The sequence below is a fragment of the Mustela erminea genome, chromosome 17 (genome assembly GCF_009829155.1).
Source record: "Mustela erminea isolate mMusErm1 chromosome 17, mMusErm1.Pri, whole genome shotgun sequence".
In the NCBI taxonomy this organism is placed as follows: Eukaryota; Metazoa; Chordata; class Mammalia; order Carnivora; family Mustelidae; genus Mustela; species Mustela erminea.
In genome coordinates, this window is record NC_045630.1 from 28984156 (window position 1) to 28991408 (window position 7253).

The following is a 7253-nucleotide window of genomic DNA, read 5'->3' on the forward strand; positions in this document are numbered from 1 at the left end:
CATACTGTCAGAATGGCTCCCATCAACAGCACAAGGAACAACAGGTGCTGGGAGGGTGTGGAGAAGGGGGAGCCTCGTGCACTGTTGGTGGAAAAGCAACCTGCTGTGGCCACTCTGGAAAACAGTATGGAGGGTTCTCCAGACGTTACAAATAGAGCTACCCTAGGATCCAGCAACCACACTACTGGGTGTTTACCCAAAGCATACAAAAACAATACCTCAAAAGGGTACATGCACCCCTGTGCTTCTTGCAGCATTATTTACAAGATCACAATATGGGAGCAACCCAAGTGTCTGTTGATAAAGTGATAAATGAGATGAGAGATGTTTGCACGCGCGCACACGCGCACACACACACACACACACACACACACACACACAGTGGAATATTATTCAGCCATAAAAAGAATGAAATCTTGTCATTTGCAGCCACACGGATGGATCTAGAGAGGATTATCCTAAGTGAAATCAGTCAGTCAGAGAAAGACAATACCATATGATGTCATTCTTGTGTAGAATTGAAGAAGCAAACATACATAAATAAAGGAGAAAAAAGAGACAAACCATAATACAGATTCTTAACAATAGAGTACAAGCTGATGGTTACCAAAGGGGAGGTGGCTGGAGGGATGAGTGAAACAGATGAAGGGGACTGAGAGTACAGTTTCCTTGATGAGCACTGAATGATATAGAGAATTACTGACTCACGCTAAAACTAATATAACACTGCATGTTAACTAGACTGGAATTAGAATAAACAAAAAATTTTTTCTTTGAAAATTGAAAAATTTATTTGAAAAAGCTTTGGCACACAACATTCATATGCTCTGCTTGGGAGTATTTCTTCCACAATATTTATTCACTCTATGCCTCGACTTCAAATTTCACTGAATATTTCTATTTTCCCTGTTAATCCTAGCCCGCAGGAGGTCCCTTTCCGTTCAGGATCAGCACCTGTGCATTCAAGAGAGTGTTAGTAGAGATAGAAACCACAGCGTAATCCAGAAAGCTATTATTGTTTCTGTTTTAGTATGAGATGCTCAAAGAGTGTGGGACAGGTTTCAGAGAAGGTTTGTTCTCTACCCTGGATTGCTAGTTCAGTGGTTATTACTTGGATCCTTTTGGCTACTAGATTTCCTGTGGACGAGCTTGCTTCCAAGCACATCTGTGGAAGACACAAAGGTGGGTGTGTTCAGTGTGGGCTAGGAAGAAGGTCAAGTACAGACAAGGGTACGATCCCTCCTCTGATCCAGGAACTGCCATGGGTCCAGGTACAAGAGACAGAAGCAATGGGAAACCATAGAAACTCCAGGTGAATGCAGGAGGCACAGGTCAAGGGATCTCGAGATGTGGGGGCATGGAGGCTGCTCTGAGCTTCCTCTGGGAGGGAAGGGGGAAGGAATAAGAAAGAGAAACTGCCTGCACTCGGCCCATGCCAGCTGCCCACCTCTCCCGGCACACATCGGTCTACACAGCTGACACAGCCTGGGCTCAGGATGGGCTGGCTCAGGTCCCTCAGCACTCAGTAGGGCAGCTGGCCCCAGGCTCAGGGACATGCTGAGGGAGGTGGCAAGGAAGGCTGCCCCTCTGAGGTCATCCCCTCTCTGAGCAGACAGCCCTGCAGGACCACTGAAAACCCACGGAGAGGTTCGAAAGCCATGCCATGGATGAACTAAGGCATGGAGAAAGAGAAAACAATATTTTTTTTTAAGGTCAAAGCTGTCATCTCAGGAAGTGGGGACAGCTTTCCTGAAGAGGACTGAGGGGAGGGCAGGCCAGGCTGAAAAGGAAGACGTGGCTCTCCTAACTGGGGACCTGCGGCTCCCTTCCAGGGCAGCATATCAGCCTCCCCTCACAGGGGATCCATGGAAGTGTTCCATCAGGGGACTAACAGTGCTGCCCCTCGAGAAGGCTACCCTGGCATCAGGTTGCACAAGGCAGAGGATGAGGGCCAGAAGAGGGAGGACAATACCCCGGGGGGGCCACGGAGCAAGAGGCCCATCCATGAAGATGATGAAAAGTAGGAGGCGGCAGCGTGGGAGTCCCTGACATGAAAGTGCCATGGGCACAGTGCCCACAGCTACAATGACTGGGCACCTTCTGTGCCAGGCACGCTTCACTTCAGTGGGCTCCAGACAAGGCCTGAACACAACCCTAGGAAGTGTGCACCACCACCACTCTCCTCTCCCCATGCTGCTGCTAGGAACCACAGTCACCAGATCCACATCAGTTTTCATGGAAACCCAGCAGTGGCTCCCACCACACACTGCCCCTCTGGTGGCGGTCCAGTGTGATGCTTGTGCCTGGCCACAGATGACTGTCTGCCTGTCTCCACACAACTCAACAGGCAGAAGGGTTTCCCTGAGTTCCACAGGTTCTGGGGACAGATCCACAGGCCCCCCCACCCCAACCCACCACCAACACCCAGTGGGCCACTTGTGACCTCAACTATTGTCATGAGACTCACCGTGCCCCATTTCTGCCACTTCCTACAGAAAGTTGGGTTCTGATACTCCAAGTTACCGTACATCCTGGTTGCTGACCATGAACCCACATGGCACCTTTCTGTTAGGGAAGGCCACACTGCACCTCCTACAAAATGTTTCTAAGGAAGTACAAGTGCATCAGGACTACAGTATGAACAGTGGTACACAGCCTGCATGGTAGGAGTCAGTAATTCTAAAAAGGGTTGATCACCACCCCCTCCCAGTCTCACAAAACCTTCCTCTGTCCCCATGGAACTCATGGTCTGCCCTCAGAAAATACCCCAAGAAACTAAACTTTAAACTGAATGCTCTCTTCATGCTCTGGTTCAAAACTTGTCCAACCACAATAATATGAAAGTAGAAATCAGTCACAACAAGAATATGGGATAGTCAGAAAAATGTGGAAATTTAACAACCTGCTAGCAAACAACCAACGTCAAAGAAGAAATAAAAAAGAAAATTTTAAAGTACCTTGAGACAAATGAAAAAGAGAACCTATTAAAAGTTATGGGATGTAGCAAAAGTAGTTCTAAGGGGGAAGTTCATAGAAATTCAGGTCCTCATCAACCCATCTGAAAGCTCTCCAATAATCAACCTAATTTTACATGGGAAAGAAGTGAAAAAAAAAAGCCACAAATCAGTAGATTTAAGGAAATAACAAAATGGAACATTGAAATAAATCCAATGGTGACTAAAAAGACAAAAGATCAGTGAAAATACGATCTGACTTTTTGGAAAGATACACAAAACTGACCAAAATTCTAGCTAGACTCATCAAGAAAGAGAGAGGGCTCAAATACAATCAGGAAAGAAGGATAATTGATTCCTGTCTCACATCAGAATCCTAAAGGAGAACACAGGTAACAACCTCTTTGACCTTGGGCACTGCAACTTCTTGCAAGACATGTCTCTAAAGGCCAGGGAAACAAAAGCAAAAGTGAACTATTGGGACTCCATCAAGGTAAAAAGAACTTCTGCACAGCAAAGCAATCAATTAATGAAACTAAAAGGCGACCCACAGAATGGGAGAAGATATTTGCAAATGGCATTACAGATAAAGGTCTGGTATCCAAGATCTACAAAGAACTTCTCAAACTCAACACCCAAGAAATAAAGAATCCACTCAAGAAATAGGCAGAAGACAGGAAGAGACACTTCTCCAAAGAAGACACACAAATGGCCAAGAAACCATGAAAAAAATGCTCCACATCACTTGTCATCAGTGAATTCAAAACCATAATGAGATACCACCTTCCAGCAGTTGGAATGGCTAAAATTAACAAGACAGGAAACAACAAGTGTTGACAAGGATGTAGAGAAAGGGGAACCCTCTTACACTGTTGGTGGGAATGCAAGCTAGTGCAATCAGTCTGGAAAACAGCATGGAGGTTCCTGAAAAAGCTAAAAATGGAGCTGCCCTATGACCCAGCAATTGCACTCCCGAGTATTTACCCCAAAGATACAGATGCAGTGAAAAGAAGGTGCATATGCTGCCCAATGTTCTCAGCAGCAATGTCCACAAGAGCCAAACTTTGGAAGGAGCTGAGATGTCCTTCAACAGAGGAATGGATAAAGAAGATGTGGTATGTACATACCATAGAATATTACTCAGCCATCAGAAGGGATGAATGCCCACCATTTGCATCAACATGGATGGAACTGGAGGGGTTATGCTAAATGAAATAAGTCAAGCAGAGAACGACAATAATCGTATGGTTTTGTGCATATGTAGAATGTAAGGAATAGTACGGAGGACCACAGGGGAAGGGAGGGAAAACTGAATGGGAAGAAATCAGAGAGGGAGACAAACCATGAGAGACTCTTAATAATAGGAAACAAACTGGAGCAGAGGTAGGTTGGGTGGCAGGGTAGTTGGGTGATGGGTATTAAGGAGGGGACATGTGGTGATGATGAGCCCTGGGTGTTATATGCAACGAATGAATCACTGACCATTACATCAAAAGCTATACCTTGACCAACTGAATTTAAATTTAAAATTGTGAAAAGCTTAAAAGAAAGAAAGAAACATGAGCTTTTACAATGAATATCACAAAAACACAAAGGATCACAAGAGACTACTATGAGCAAGTAGAGGCCAACACCTTGGACAACTAGAAGAAATGAGTAAGTTCCTAACAATGACCTAAAATGAACCATAAAGGTTAAAAAAAAAAAAAACCTGAATGGACGATCACTGGCAAAAAGATTGATTTGATATCAAATCCTCCCAACAAACAAATGCCCAAGACCAGACAGTTTCAGCGAGGAGTTCAACCAGACAGTAAAAGAATTAATACCAACCCTCATCAAACTTTTTTTTTTTAAAGGAGAGAAGGGCATATGTCCAAACTCATTTTATAAAGGCAGCATTACCCTACTACCAAAACAAGACAAGGCTGCTACAGGAAAAGGAAAGGCCAATATCCCTCATGAATAGAAATGCAAAATTCCTCAACAAACTATCAGCAACATGAATTCAACAATCCATCAGGATAATCACACAACATGATCCAGTGGGATTTATTCCAGGGATGCAAGGATGACTCCACATCTGCACACCCACCAATGGGATGAACCACCTTAACAAAAAAAAAGATAAAAATCCTAGGAATCTTGCAACAGATGCAGAAAAAACACTTGATAAGGTTCAATATGCATTTTATGATAAAGACTCTAGGCCATCTGGGGATTGAGGGAACATACCTCAACCAAACAAAGGCCCTATATGAAAAGCCCACAGCTGACATTATACTCAAAGGTGAAATGCTGAAAACTTTTCCACTACCAGCAAGAACAAGATAAAGATGCCCACTCTTACCACTATGGCATGATTATATGTTTCTTGGAAGTCGAGGAGTTCTTTATAGATCTTGGATATCAGCCTTTTCTCTGTAGTGTCATTTGCAAATATCTTCCCCCATTCTCCCATGGGTTGCCTCTTTATTTTGTTGACTGTTTCCTTTGCTGTGCAGAAGCTTTTGATCTTGGTGAAGTCCCAAAAGTTCATTTTCACTTTTGTCTCCTTTGCCTTTGGAGACGTGTCTTGAAAGAAGTTGCTGTGGCCGATGTTGAAGAGATTATTGCCTATGCTCTCCTCTAAAATTTTGAAATATTCCTGCCCCACGTTGAGGTCTTCCATCCATTTTGAGTTTGTCTTTGTGTTGGTGTAAGAGAATGGTCGAGTTTCATTCATCTACACATAGCTGTCCAATTTTCCCAGCACCATTTATTAAGGAGACTGTCTTTTTTCCACTGGATATTTTTTCCTGCTTTGTTGAAGATTATTTGACCATAGAGTTGTGGGCTCCTATCTGGACTCTCCACTCTGTTCCACTGGTCTATGTGTCTGTTTTTGTGCCAGTACCATACTGTCTTGGTGATCACAGCTTTGTCATAAAGCTTGAGATCAGGCAACGTGATGCCTCCAGTTTTGTTTGTCTTTTTCAGCATTTCCTTAGCAATTTGGGGTCTTTTCTGGTTCCATACAAATTTTAGGATTTTTTTGTTGCAGCACTTTGAAAACTGCTGGTGGAATTTTGATTGGGATGGCATTGAAAGTATAGATTGCTCTGGCACTATAGACATTTTAACAATGTTTATTCTTCAGATCCATGAACATGAAATGTTTTTCCATCTTTTTGTATCTTCAATTTTTTTCATGAGTGTTCTGTGGTTCCTCGAGTAAATCTCCTTTACCTCTTTGGTTAGGTTTATTCCCAGGTATCTTATGATTCTTAGTGTTATAGTAAATGGAATCGATTCTCTAATTTCCCTTTCTATATTTTTATTGTTAGTGTACAAGAAAGCAACTGATTTCTGTGTCTTGATTTTATAACCTGCCACATCGCTGAATTGCTATATGAGTTATAGTAGTTTGGGGGTGGAGTCTTTGGGTTTTCCATATAAAGTATCAGGTCATCTGTGAAGAGAGAGAGTTTGACTTCTTTGCTAATTTGAATACCTTTTATATCTTTTTGTTTTCTGATTGAATCCGTATTTCTAATAGATGGTTCACAAGATGATCTTTAAACCTTAAGGAAGGTCAAGAGTCTTCTATTGTGACATATTTCACGCAGAATACATGCTGTTGGACTGGTGAGGACAATACAATAGCGCTGTCATCACTAAGGGTGTGGAGCTTCCCATTTCCATACGGCCATATTGTCCCCCTTAGCTCAGGGCCACCAGAAAGGGCAGCTGTGGGGGAACTACAGGCTAAGGCTGCCAGGTGTGGCTGGAGCAGGCAGAACTCTGACCTAAGGTTCAATTCCTGTCTAGCTAATTATAGTGCTCTTCACAGATAGAGTGCCATTGTCTGTGAGCTCTGATGTAGGAAAGATTGAGAATTTCCCTTGTAATTTCCTCCCTGACCCTTAGGATATGCATCAAAGTTTCATTTAATTTTCAAACATTGAGGGACTTCCTTTCTTTTTCTTTTCATTATGACTATGGCTCAATTCCCCTGTGGTCTAAGAATATAATCTAGTTAACTTTGGGCATTTTAAATGTGTAGACTTGATTCATGGCCCAGCATTTCATCTACTTGGGTAAATATCCTAGGACCATTTGAAAATAATGTACTCTGTGCTTGATATGTAATGTCCCATATATGTCAATTAGGTCACATTTCTTACCAGTGTTTCATCTGCTTTTTCTATCAGATATTGAGAAAGGTATATTAAAATCTTCAAACAATGCTACTCTAGTCAACATTGCATTTCAGAATCTACCAAGTGTTATAAGGCAAGAGAGACAAAAAGAGTAAGA